Consider the following 14,243-nt stretch of genomic DNA (forward strand, 5'->3'; position numbering starts at 1 on the left):
ATCTGGCCTAACCCAATTTCTATTAAATTAAATAGATGTTACAGGGACGAATAACTTGTTGCATGATCATATGAAAACTATCAACACCAATTATAATAAGCTAGCTATATCTTTTTATTAGATCTGTGCGCTTTGCACCCTGCCGCCCAGAGTTCGAACCCCCTCGGGGGCGGATTTGTTAGCTGAAGAAAGCGTAGCTTATCCACGCATTGCAAAAAATCCCTTTGTCTGCCCCACGTCAAAGCACAGGTCTAAGGCTATCCCAGTCTTACGGGAGCTGCAGTGCCGCTGTGTATGGGTGGGGTAGAGGTTAGGGGGTTTTCTTGACCTGCGTGAGAAGGTCTTCTTCTTAAGCACGATGTCCGGGGCTATCTTACCCCCGGGTCGAGTTAAAAAAAAATGGATTTGGCCTAACCTTATTTCAATTAAGTTAAATAGATTTCAACATGCCCGCTTCTCAAACTGGATCGCATGCACCACCCGTCCGGCTCCTCCTGGGCTACATGGATCCAGAGCCGAGCCAATGCCTGCCTTAAGCCCACAACTTGAACGATGGCTCCAAACCGGGGCGATTTAGAGACGTCAACGGGGGCGGATTTACGGCGCGGCCCAAATGTTTAGGTAGCAGCTCTTCAAGTCAGCCCAGCCAGCCTCTAGGCCACCAACCCAACTCCCGCACTCCCAACTCCTCGACCGCGGTGCTCGGGTGGGTCACGCTCACGCGACCAATTGGACAGCCTTTCACTCCCTCTGTGCGTCTGAATAAATAGAGCCTGTTTGATATCATACATCTGGCCGTCTTGGCCGGCCAGGCCTGGCCAGCCAGAGTCCGATCTAAACGGTGTAAGTGCTCATGTTTGATTGTATGTTTCTCAAGAGCCCAGCTCGATTCAGATCATGTTTGTTTTATCTGTACAGATGAATGCGGTGATCCTGGACTCACATCGTGGTAACATTACCTCCAAATGTTGTCATTGCCATTTCATCGAACACGTGTAGGGCGAGCAGCATGGGAACACGGACTCACCCACCTCGGCCTTTGTGGCGCCAGCAATGGTGCGCTCACTCAACTGCAGCTCCTACTACGCCCTCACCGAGGCCGCCTCGCTGCCTCTCCCGGAACACCGCGCGGAGCATGTCGAGCAGCTTGAACAGCCTCAGCGACTCGCGCCACCGTCCGGCATCCTCACCGCCACCGACTCCCCTAGCCCATGGTCGGACACCGACGGCTGCAAACCATCCTCACGTGACGGAGGCCGGAGCGGGCAGATGCAACCAAAGCAGGGACGTCGCGGCGGCGGACGCAGCCTCGGGCACGATGGACGTGGGCGTGGCCTCGGCGTGGCGGCAGCGACACCACGCCCGCGCGCGGCCGGCTCCATGGAAGAAAGGGACCGGTGGATGAGGGTCACAGGCTCGGAGGTGACTCCGACTCGAACTCACCCACCCTTCAGCGCTCAAGCGAGCCGGGCCGCAAAAAAACGAAGCCTAACTTTGTTTCCTGGTAGCCAGGAGAGAGAGTCCGTTTTGCACCCAACGGGCCGAGCTCGCTGATGGGCCAAAGTAATCAAACATGCGGTGTTGCAGCTCCAGGGCGCAGCCAGGCCGACAGACCGCGTATCAAACAGGCCCATAGATTTTTAGAGTTGTTTTAAGTTCAAAATTTTAAACTTTTATGGAATTTTTAGAAAAAAAAACCGACAAAATTTATGACATCAAATTATTATTATTATTAGATATATCATATAATATATTTTCATAATATGCTCATTTTATGTCATATATGTTGTTACTCTTTTCTATAAAGTTAGTCAAACTTAAGATACTTTGATTTGTGCGAATTCTATGAATTAATTTATTTGGAGACAACCTACCAGTCCTGCAAGCATCAGAGGCACACAGGCTTTAATTTTGCTTCTGCTCTCTCATAACTTTCTGTTCGGCTGCAGCGGTTGCCGTGACAGGGGAAGCCGCAGCAGCTTCGATTCTGCTCTCACAAAATAGTATAGCTGCAGCCGCAACCACCGCAGCCAAACAGCCCAAACATTGTTGGGAGCCAATGCCTTCGCTGCTCATGCACAGTGTATTTGCACTATTATGCTAAGGCATATTATATTTTTGGGCTAGCTAGAAGGTCGATCATTTCACATGAAAGACATTCTGTAGTCGTAAACTTGTTATTTTAGTGGAAGGCGTGTTGTGAGTGTGAGTGTGAAGTGTGAGTGTGAGTGTGAGTGTGAGACCGAAGCTAGTGGGGGCATAACTTACATAGTTTCTTTGTTTTCTAAGCACGTGTAGTCATGTAGAGTCTTCTATTTCTATTTTTAAGCGTGCTTAGCACATATTTTATTAAGAGAAGTGTCGGTGTTTCGACTAACGAGTAAATTTGTATTATTACGCGTTGGGCCAGGATGGTGTGCTAAAAGACACAAGGTTTATACTGGTTCGGGCAGAATGTCCCTACGCCCAGTTTGCAGCTGTTGCTCGTGTTATTAGCACTGAAAGGTTCGTAGTAGGGAGTTACAAACGGGCGAGAGAGGGACATGTCCCAAGTCTCTGATGGAAAGGTTGAAATGACGCTAAGAGCTTTGTTGCTGCTCCGCTGTGTGTTATGTGAGGCGTGGTGTGTTCTCTTGATCTGTTCCTTTAGTGGGGTGCTCTGCCTTCTTTTTTATAGACCAAGGCGAAGCAGGGATTACAGATAGGAGAAAGGAGAAAAATCAGAGGCCAAGAAAGTCCTTCGAAAGTGTCGGGTCTTCCTTTTCCTCTAAGCTAGCCCTGCTGATACAGCAGACGGTGCCAGGGATAGCTCCATGCTGAGCGTCTGTCTGTTGATGATGCCACGCTCTGGCTTGATCAGCAAGTGGTCACGTCCCATCCCGCCCAGCGGGCGGCGTGATGGACTGGGGTGTCGATCCGCAACCCTACGGGGAGCGAACGGCACAGTGAGTGCATGCACGTCACTGTAGAGGATGTGAGTCTCCTCTTGGACCATAGTGGTTGTCGTATGGTTCCGTCAGGATCCGCGCCCGAGGGCCAATGGCGGCGCCCACAACACTGTAAAACAAATGTTGGTGCCCACAACATAGTTCGGGCTCTAACATGCCCGGAAGGGCCTTAAAGCGCCCGTCTTATCATATCCTGTCAGTACTTCCCTATAGGCATGCATGGTATGGTGCAGGGTATGGTCCTCGGTATTACGGTTGACTTGAGTGTCCTGCCTTATCTGCACGCGTAGTTATGAAGGAGCAGCGCGCAGACGTCGGGCGAGGCGGATCCAGCCCCTGGACATCGGGCGAGACGGAGTCTGCCCCCGGACGTCGGGCGAGGCAAAATATGCTCCCAGACGTCGGGCGAGGCAGAGCCAGCCCCCGGACGTTGTGCGAGACGGAGTCTGCCCCCTAACATCGGACGAGGCAGAGTCTGCTCCCAGACGTCGGGCTAGGCGGAGCCAGCCCCCTGGCATCTGACGAGACGGAGTTTGCCCCAGACGTCGGGCGAGGCGGAGCTAGACCTCGGACATCGGGCGAGACGGAGTCTGCTCCTAGACGTTGGGCGAGGCGGAGTCTGCCCCCGGATGTCGGGCAAGGCGGAGTCTGCTCCTAGACATCAGGCGAGACGGAGCCTGCCACCAGAGGTTGGGCAAGGCGGAGTCTGCCCTTAGATGTTGGGCGAGGCGGGGCCCATGGTCTCGGTGGACGGACGAGGAGTGTCTTGGCAAGCGGTGTAGTCGTGCTCTTGATTGCGCGGATGAATCAACGTTTGTCGCCCTTTGTGAGGGGTTCCTAGGGATTAGTCCCCACTTCGACTTGTCGTGGTACTCCTTGGCCATCACCCTCCTGAAGAAGTGGGAGAAGAAGTAGGAGCTGAACATACCGATGGGATGTGACGGCATCCAGCTTCTCAACAACCGCGTCAACGAGTATCCACCGATGCGTCTGTCGACCTCCAACAAGGGGTGGCATTCGCATTAGTTCTACGTCAAGAACAACACAGCCGTCCCCTTGCTAGAGTTCACCGCGCGCCTCATCAAAGAGGTCCCGGAATCGTGGAGGACGTGGGGAGTCCCGGAGAAAGACAAGAAGAAGATCCAGGACCATCTCGTTGCTGTTTGAATTCTGAAGGAGAGGGGCGTGAAGGGGTCAGGGATCATTGGCACCTATCACGCACGGAGGGTGGTGCCACTGATGAGGCGCACACTTCCCCTGCACATGATGGCGCCTGAGGCGTCACTCGATGGGACAGCGCTTGCCGAGGGAGCACTCTCCCCCTCTAAAGTGGCGCAGCATATTAAGGAGGTGATGGAGCCTCCATGGGACGATGTCAGCGCTATCCTTGACTTTGTATATCCGGTGTCAAGGCATCCCCCAATACGGCTGGAACTGGCATACATTATTTTCATAAGTTTTCTTTCCTCGTGCCTCCTTTTTAATTGAACTCCCAACCTCTTGTTACTGATATTGAGATAGGGGGACCAGCCAAATAAGCTCATCTTTATAGATCTTTTGGCTCCACTACCGAAGGATCTAGCCGTGGCGGTGGGCAACTATGTCATGGTCAAGCGGCAGCAGAAGGTGAAGGAGGACGAGAGGAGGAAGAAGCAGTAGAAGCTACACGTACGGGAGCATGGGGAGGAGACCGATAGTTATGATGATGATGTCATGACAACTTGACCCCTTCATGACTTGGTCGACGACCAGCTGGGAATCCCCTCAAACATCGAGGCGTTGGATGCCCAATTCGACGGCAACACGTAGGCCATTGACGAGCGCCTCGTATTCGGCTATGTTGTTGGAGGAGGGGAAATGGAGACGGACAATGTACCTCATGCGTATCCTGAGGGGCGACATGAAGACCAGCCCTATGTCGGCGCCCTTCCTCATAAACAATTCATCAAAGTACATTGTCGAGTACTCTTGATCAACGACTGCTGGTGGCATTTGGACCTTGGTCCATTCTAAGATGAAATCAGCCAATAACTGGGACTTGATGGTAGCCTAGGAGGCATACGCAATGCCATGACCCATCAGCTCGAGCACCCATTTCGCGATTCTCCCCATGGCATCCTTGTTTTGGACGACCTTGCCAAGGGGAAAGGACGTCACCACCGTCACTGGATGTGACTCGAAGTAATGGCGTAGCTTTCTCCTGGTGATGAGGACAGCGTATAGAAGCTTCTAGATTTGGGGGTAATAGGTCTTCGAGTCGGATAGGGCCTCATTGACGAAGTACATAGGGCGCTATACTTTGAGGGCGTGCCCCTCTTCTTCCCGCTCCACTACCAGGGCGGCGCTGACTACTTATGTGGTGGAGGCGATGTAGAGCAGAAAGGGTTCTCCCTCGATGGGAGGAACCCAGATCGGGGCCTTCGTCAGGAGCTGTTTAACCATGTTAAGTGCTTCCTGGGCCTCAGATGTCCATTCGAAGTGATCGGCCTTCTTTAGAAGTCGATAAAGGGAGAGACCTCATTCGCCGAGGCGTGAGATGAAGTGGCTGAGTACGGCGAGGCACCCTGTAACTCGCTGCACCCCCTTTATATTTTGAATCGAACCGATCCTTGTGATAGCTGAGATCTTCTCTGGGTTGGCCTCAATGCCACACTCAGAGACGATGAAACCAAGCAGCATGCCCCTCGAGACCCTAAAAATGCACTTCTCGGGATTGAGTTTGATGTCGTTCGCTTAGAGTTTTGCAAAGGTCTGCTCAAGATCAGCAACGAGATGGTCAACCCGTTTGGACTTGACTACGACATCATCAACATAGGCCTCAATGGTCCACCCAATGAGGCCCCCAAAACACTTGAGCATACAACACTGGTATGTAGCCTAGCGTTCTTTAGACCAAACAACATTGAGACATAGAAGAATGATCTGAAGGGGTGATGAAAGATGTCACGAGCTGGTCGGACTCTTTCATCGTGATTTGATGGTACCCAGAGTACGCATCAAGGAAGCAGAGGGTTTCCACCCCAAGGTAGAGTCAACTATTTGGTCTATGCGCGGCAAAGGAAATGAATCCTTTGGGCACGCTTTGTTGAGACCCATATAGTCAACACACATCCTCCATTTCCCACTCTTCTTTCATACAAGAATGGGATTGGCTAGCCACTCTGGGTGGTATACTTCCTTGATGAATTCGGCCTCCAAAAGCTTTGTGATCTCCTCACCGATGGTCCTATGTTTCCCCTCATCAAAGCGGTGTAGGTGTTGTTCACCAGCTTGGAGCCTAGGCTAATCTTCAAGGTGTGCTCGGTGACTTCCCTCAGAATGCTTAGCACATCTGAGGGTTTCCACACAAAGATGTCTCTATTGGCGTGGAGGAAGCTATTGAGCGTGCTTTCCTATTCAAAGGAGAGCGTGGTACCAATGCGCACCATTTTCCACTCAGTGCTGGAGGGGTCTATGAGGACTTCCCTAGAGCCTTCCACTGGCTCAAAGGACCTGGTCGACCTTTTGGGGTCAGGCGCTTCTCTAGTGACCTCTTTTTTTTATGTCCGTGAGCTCTCCGGAGGCTACGATCGCTGCAGCGTGATCGTAGCACTCGATTTCGCATTCGTAGGCGTACTGAAAGGAGGTGCCAACAGTGATGACCCCGCCTGGGCCTAGCATCTTTAGCTTAAGGTAGGTGTAGTTGGGGACGGCTATGAGCTTCACGTAGCACGGTCATCCCAGGATGGCATGGTAAGTTTTGTGGAACCCAACCACTTCGAAAGTGAGGGTCTCCATCTTGTAGTTTGACGAGCCCCCAAAGGTGATGGGCAGATTTATCTGCCCGAGCGGTATGGCCTGCTTTCCAAGCATAATGCCATGAAAAGGGTGCTCCGGTTGGCCAGATGCGCGATCGGTCAACGCCCATAGCGTCGAGCGTCTCGACGTACATGATGTTGACGCTACTGCCTCCATCCATCAGTACTTTGGTGAGCCGCTTCGTGCCGACGATTAGGTCAACCACGAGCGGGTACCTCCCTGGCTGTGGGACGTTATCCGGGTGGTCGGTACGATCAAAGGTTATAGCAGACTCTAACCACCAGAGGAAGGCAGGTGTAACACCCTAGGTGTTAGCCTTGCATAAATTGACTTGCATTACATGAGAATGAGCATCAAGCATTCATAAGTAAGCTTTTATAATTGAAACATGTGATTGAAACATATGCAACATTGCTTGTTATTTCATGTTTCCTTATATCTATGCAAATGATCATGAGTGAATACATGTAAATGGTTTATGTGAGTCACTAAAACATATTAGCTACACTTATGATGACTAGTGTAACAATGTTCATGAAGATCTTATTGACTAATCAAGTACTTAAGTGATGCTAGGTGTGTTGAACTGAGAAGCTCTATGTGTAACCAATTCATGAAATGATTGTGTGACCTTACAAATAGCTTAAACATGTTTAGAAGATCATTATGAACAACTTTGGTATTCATGGTTAGGGCTAAAGTGGTCACTAAGTCATAGTTCATGAATAAGCCATCTTTTGAATGTAGCATGTTTGACCAAGTTTGAACTATGTACTAGAGACTTTGCATGGAGGTGGTCACTAAAGCAAAGTTGTAGTATTTGGCAAGAGGAACAACTTTTATTTTTGGGTCATAGACTAGTTTAGCTCATAACATGCTTGAATTAGGCTCACAAGAATCATCGATTCCTTGTTTTCAACACTTAGCAAATTTTCTAAGTCGTAAACCGTGACAGTGCTGACAGGCGTCACTTTGAGATGATATAACTCGAGTTTGGTTGAGAATTAGGGCAGGTTTTCTAAATAAGAATTTGAGATGGTACTTAGGGCTACGATTTTTGTTTTAGAGTCATTCATTGAATCGCTTTGTATCTGTAGTAATTTCACCTTGAAATCGCTCTATCAGCCTTGCATCGAGGCGCTGATGTCTGAACCCGCTCGTTCTTCAGTGGCCGACCAGCTTCAGAAGCTGGCCACTGCGTGGACGCGAGGAGGCCGTGCATCACCGGCATCCTACCCAGCGCAGCTGTGTTGAGCCCAAGCATGCCCTTATCACCCCCAGCGCTTGCCTGTGATGCCCACACTCCCATTTCGCCTTGCACCGCCTCCTCCTTCACCATTCGCAGCAGCGCAGCCTTGTCGCCGAGCACGGCATCACCTCCGCCGTCGCCATTGCAGCGCCAAGCTCGCCCGCGTTGCTCTTTCGCCACCATAGAAGCTTCACTGCCCTCCTACCGTCTCACCGCACCCGCCTGTGCTCGCTAGTCGCACCGGTATGGCCTCAGCACTACGCACAACCTCGTCGGAGCTCCGTCGCCGAGCCCGTCGTCATGGCCACACCATTTCCGTCCACCATTCTTGGTGTTTTCTTGTGCGCTAGGTTCTCCATGGTCAGTAGATGCTCATGCAAGCCTTAGATCGTAGCGCCATTGACCCGCACCTCCGCGCCGCCATGGCCGCTACCGTAGTCCTTCGCGTGGATATCCGTCCACCTGGATACCTTGGTGTGTGCGCAGGATTGAGGAGATCACAGTAGAGTAGGTGCCATCGCCGGTGAAGCTCACCATCGACGAGCCATGGCCGGACCGCGTCGATGCAGCGCCGTGCCCTGTTCTTGTTTCACTGACGCGTGGGGTCACTGACCAGCGGGTCCCACCTGTCAGCGACAGTAGTGCAGTAGGCTAGTTCATTTGTTTCTGTTTTTGTGTGCAACTTTGAAAATTAATAAGTTGAGCTATAGAGATCCAAAATTTGTGAACCAAAATTTGTAGTATTCCTTAGGAAGTGTAGTATTTATGAAAAATATAATATTAGCTTTTGTAGTAGAGTTTCTGGAAGATTTAAAATGAAACTTGAAATGTGTTTTTAAATATATGTAAACTTGTTTAATTTATATCTAGAGTTTCTGTGCTCCAAAAATTATGAAATTTATGTGGTGAGCTGTTCTTGACAAGTATAAGCTCTGGTAAAAAGTTGATGGTTAGTGCATAAATAGATTTTTAGTTATAGATTTTCCTTTTATAATTAGGCGACCCTTGTATGAATTTTTATAAATTATCTATGAATCCAATATTCATGAAATTTATTGGAGGTTGTCCTAGTACCATATATATGCTAAGAAAAATATAAAATCTATTGCTTGACACTTTTCACTAGGGTTTTTCATTTATGCTATTTTAAGCCTTTGTGCCTTGTCATTTTTGCATAGGATATTTTACTTGGTAAAATGGCATGAAACTTTTGCAGTAGTCTATTGGTAGCACTAGTAAGCCACTGTAAATTTGTGAGAATTTATTATGCACCTTTGGTATATGTTTATTATTTACCCTAATTATTTAATTAAATTAAGAAAGACAATTAAATGATTAGATTGTGATTAAGCATAATGTTTTCTATGGTTCTTTTGTTGCATAGTAACTATTGATGTCAATGGTAAGGCTTAGAAGCCATTGATTGTATACAAATGACTAATTATCGCTTTATCATTCAAATACAAGACTGCATGTATAGTTTTGATTGTGTGGATGATTTCATATGGATAATGGTCTCTACTATAAAAATTGTTAATAATAAAGTTGTAGGTAACTTGCTAATCTACCTTGTGTTAAATTTTCACAGTCATAGGTCTTAGGGTTTTCGAGTTCTATTTGTTACAAGTTTGCTATCTGAAAGGTTTACTTTCTAGATAGATTTGATTGAATGATTTGTTTGCCAAATATAACTCTTGAATCACAGTGAGAGGATTAAAAGAAAGTTGTAGATAATTTTATAAGCTTTCCAAAAAGTCCAAGATCACCACATTTGGATAAGTAGAACTTTAGTTATGAGTAAAACAAGTAGCTGCTATTTTGTGGTATAGTCAATGAATTGTTGAAGTAGTTGATTTAATAATCAAGAAGAGATATTCACATACTCAGTAAAACATGATGCACTTGTTATTACTTTAGCACCATGCTGTTAAGAATACTTACAAGAATGCATTCATCATGTATCATCATATTATACTTGTCAGCATGTATGCATTCGTAATATCTTATGTCATACTCATGCATCTAGGATCGACAGAGGAGATAACGTTGCTGGAGTTCAACGAAGGAGAGGAAGGGGACCAGCAGGAGATTCCTCAAGCCATAATTCCTGAAGAAGAGGAGTAGAACCTAGAAGAGCTTTCAGAGTGCCCTTATCACCGCCCCACTTCCTTTCTGAAAGGCAAGCCCCAGAGCATTCTAAGTCTCCCAGTATTTTACAAAATATTACTCAAGTCCTTATGATTGATGCATTAGGTTATAAGAGTTGATTAGAACCACTTGATGCATATAAATTCTTTGTCTAGAAATACTACCTTTAACCCTATATAGGTCCAGGATTGAATATATGCTTTGCCATGCTTAGACCGGTAGAAGTCGGGTGATTTCCTGTCACCTGCGAGATATAGGTGGATACCGAAGCACGGCTGACTATATTTACTATCGTGGAAAAGAACCATGGGGTAAAAGTAAATCAAGGCCAGACGGAGTCTATTGTAGGTTGACTCATGTGATTCCGTCTATGCCGATTAAGGACCATACCGTTGTTGGCGCTTCTGACAAGATTGAACACATGCCTATCACTTAGCTGGCCGGATAACTCGTTCCGACCATAAAGCCAAGTTGCTCAACTTAGACTGGGACCCGCTCTGTAAAAGTGCGCACTCTGGATGGTAGTAAGAATGTGTGGGGAGCTAGACTAAGCCTAAGGGTAGGCTAGGCCTGAACGTCCTGGCATTTGGTTGTCCCTGATTGTGCGGCGCTGGGCGAACCTGCGAAATGCGTACTTGAGTTGTACCAAAGGTGACCTAAGGTGACCGATGATCTGGTCTGCCTGGGTTTGTGTTAGAAATAAATTCTCAGCTAGTTGAAATCGATTCGAATCGTTGTCTCTCCCGAATAGTGAGAAACTTGGCTAGTCCCAACATCATAGTAATTGTACTATGGAATATGATGGTTCGAATGAATATGGAATTACAATACCTGCTATGGTTACTATTGTATGCTCTTAAAATAATATACCACATGTTTGGCATAGGATAGTTGTAATTTAGAGATGGATAGTCATATTTAACTTGATAACAGAATTATAAATGTATAATTGAGTTAATTGCTTTTTATGCAAAATGTTGCCAAGCTATATCCACTTATATAACCTTGCATGATCCTTGGAGTCATTTTATTTCTGGTTTATGATGGGTAAGTCTAGCTGAGTATCTTCTCGTACTCAAGGTTTATTTTTCCCATTGTTGCAGATGACACTGTTTATCATGGTTATTATAAGAGTTGCTTCTATCCCGCTGTGGATGAGGAGTAAGCCTTAGACAGGCTTCTTTATTAATCCCTCTACATGCTTATGTGGACTGTGATCGTATGTTGGCACTGTATCAAACTATGTTGGTAAATGCTACTTTTAAACTTAATTTGCTTCTGCTTTTATCCATTAAACTTAGTTTGTAATAACTTTGTTTTATACTCTGATGATGGAAATGTATCTGTGAACTTTATGTAATATGTGGCATGTATGTTGAATCATGTATGATCTTGGTTGTTGTAAATCATTTATCGGGACCCGTCATGGTACTCGATGGACTACCGAGTTTATATGGGTTCAAGTATGACATTGCGACCGCTTGTGGGCTATCATTGTACTTGTATTCTTATAAATTGGTCGGTTCTGCGATAGCTGGCATCAGAGCAAGATTCAACATTAATTGTCACATGTGTATTTAAAACAAAAGTTTTTGTTTTCCAAAACCCTTTTTAGCAACTAATAGCTATATAAATAAGTATTTGAAATCTAAAGTGTGCCAGTGATCACTTTCCTTATGCCTAAGTTAAGGACTATTCGGTGGCTATTTAAGTACTAACTTGGGGGTTTTAATTTCGTCATCCATACGGCATGCTATTGTATGGATGCCATTCGCTTGAATGGTAATGTATTGATTAAATGCCTCTACGCCAAGGTATGTTGATGAGTGGCATGACCGCAAGATGTGAGCGTGCAGTCGGGGAGAGTTAGCTTTGGTACGACTATGTATGCATGCTTGCATATGTATGTGGTGCGTATTTAATTGTGGGTATAAACTGTTATCGGGTAGCTTTGATACAAAAGTATATGTATGGGTATACATATATGGAAGTATTTAGATTTACATTCTGCATTTTTAATTATGGGTTTGGGCTGAAATGAAACTCTTATGCAGGTACACTAACAACGAAACGTGTAGCTCGACTAATTACGCTATATATGAGAGAACATATGTATGCCACCGTATATATCGTTAGAAATAATTTTTCCTAAGTTTGTGAGGACGTACAGAACGAACATGCATCATGATAATTATCATTCAAATAATTACATTGTTCCTCCCCTTATAAATTTCTTACTTGGTTATGTAACTCTTATCCATTATGGCCTTATCTCACACAAAGTTGTACATGTTGATGGTACAGATGGTAGAACCAGCTGGATGTGAGAATTTCCTGATGGTTTTTGGAACGCCTACCCTACTGTGGAGAGTTTTGCACTTTACAGGGTACCATGAACCGCCCCTTTATCATTGAAATGAAGAGTACTTGGAGGAACAACCATGGTACGAGGTGCGGCTAACTATACCAGCCCACACCCAAGCACCCTTCTGGCAGGAGTGGAAGATGGAATCGGAAGGGAAAACTCCTTGGGATGCTGCTCAAGTAGTGGTCTTTGAGGTTTTGAGTCAAATATGCCAGCAGCATGGGGATGCACTTACCGGCAGTACAGCAAGTATGTTTCTTTGGGTGGATCCGTCCACCACAATATGGGAACAACGCAACCAAAATGCATTGATCTGAGATTGGGATGAGTGGGCAAACAGCTCTAGTCCCGCTATGAGTGCTATGTTTGCGGTGATGAAGATATTTTGTACACGCCAGGACACCAGGAATTTCTAGTAGAAATCATACACCACTTGCATGGACAAGCTCATGAGAGTTGAAGCCGCACAATGTAAGCTCAAGAAGTGTGTGTGCAAGTAAAAGAAAGCCGCAAGTAAAGCCCGATGGGAATCTAACCAAACCTATGTAGCTTTGGGCACTCTCCATACCCAAATTGAGCAAGTGGATCAATAGAGAGCAGCAGCCCAAGAAGCAAGAGCTAATGATCAAGCATTGCTTGTAGAACCACGGGAGCAGTTAGAGGCCACCCGTGCTGAGGTGTCCATAGCTAGACACCAGCGAGATGCAGCAGAAAACCATACCGTTGTAGTAAGGATAGAACAGGATAGGCACCGTGACATGAGTAACGCGCAGGACCATGTCGAAAGGGGCTTACATCAGCAGCTTGCACAGGCTCAACTTCAAGTGATGAACCTTCAGCATGAAGTGCACTATTTGAACAACCAGCTGAACCCAATCCTTGATGGGGAAGAAGATGGTCCAAATATAGAGGAAGATGAGGACGAGGAAGAGGAAGAAGTGGAGCCTGAGGAAGGAGATGATCCTATCTCTGACCTCGATAGTGATCATGATGAGGATTAGATCGCCTAGTGCTTCGTAGGAATGCTTAATGTATCATCGCTGGTTATGTAATGGACCTGTAGTTTGAATTTGGTGTTGGTGATTGGACTATCATGTAATATTGTTAATTGCATGACTATCGCACATTTGGTTAAGCGCTAATGCAAATTTCAGTTGATTAGTTAGTGATCATGATTTGATTGTTAACAGGCGATGTGTCCGATAGGTGATCAAATTGATGGTGTCATGTTGTGAGAATGAATTATTATGCCTCTATTTTTATTGTATAAAATTAAGATTGTCTCCAGTAATTTTAGTTTGACATGATTATAAATTCATCTGCAATCTTTTGACATCAACCAATAATCACTTATTGTTGCAACTTCACAGATGACTCACACCCGTGTAGGAGCTAGTAGCAGCCATGATGGCAACGACGATGACTTACCACCACTACCACCGCTGTCTGCTTAGGAGTTCTTTGCCCAATTCTTGGGAAGCCAAAGGACAATGGAGGAAGCTCTACGCCTCATCGCGCAGAACACCGCTCGTGCCCACCCACAGCAACAAGGGCCCGAACCTAATCATCACAGTACCTTCAAGGAATTTCTAGATATAAAGCCTCCTATCTTCAAGGTGGCAGAGGAACCACTATAGGCAGATGAGTGGCTCAACACCATTGAGCAGAAGTTTTGTCTGCTAGGAGTCACCAAGCACCTAAAGGCTGAGTATGCATCCCATCAGTTGCGGGGACC

Source organism: Miscanthus floridulus, chromosome 12, assembly GCF_019320115.1.
Source record: "Miscanthus floridulus cultivar M001 chromosome 12, ASM1932011v1, whole genome shotgun sequence".
Lineage (NCBI taxonomy): Eukaryota > Viridiplantae > Streptophyta > Magnoliopsida > Poales > Poaceae > Miscanthus > Miscanthus floridulus.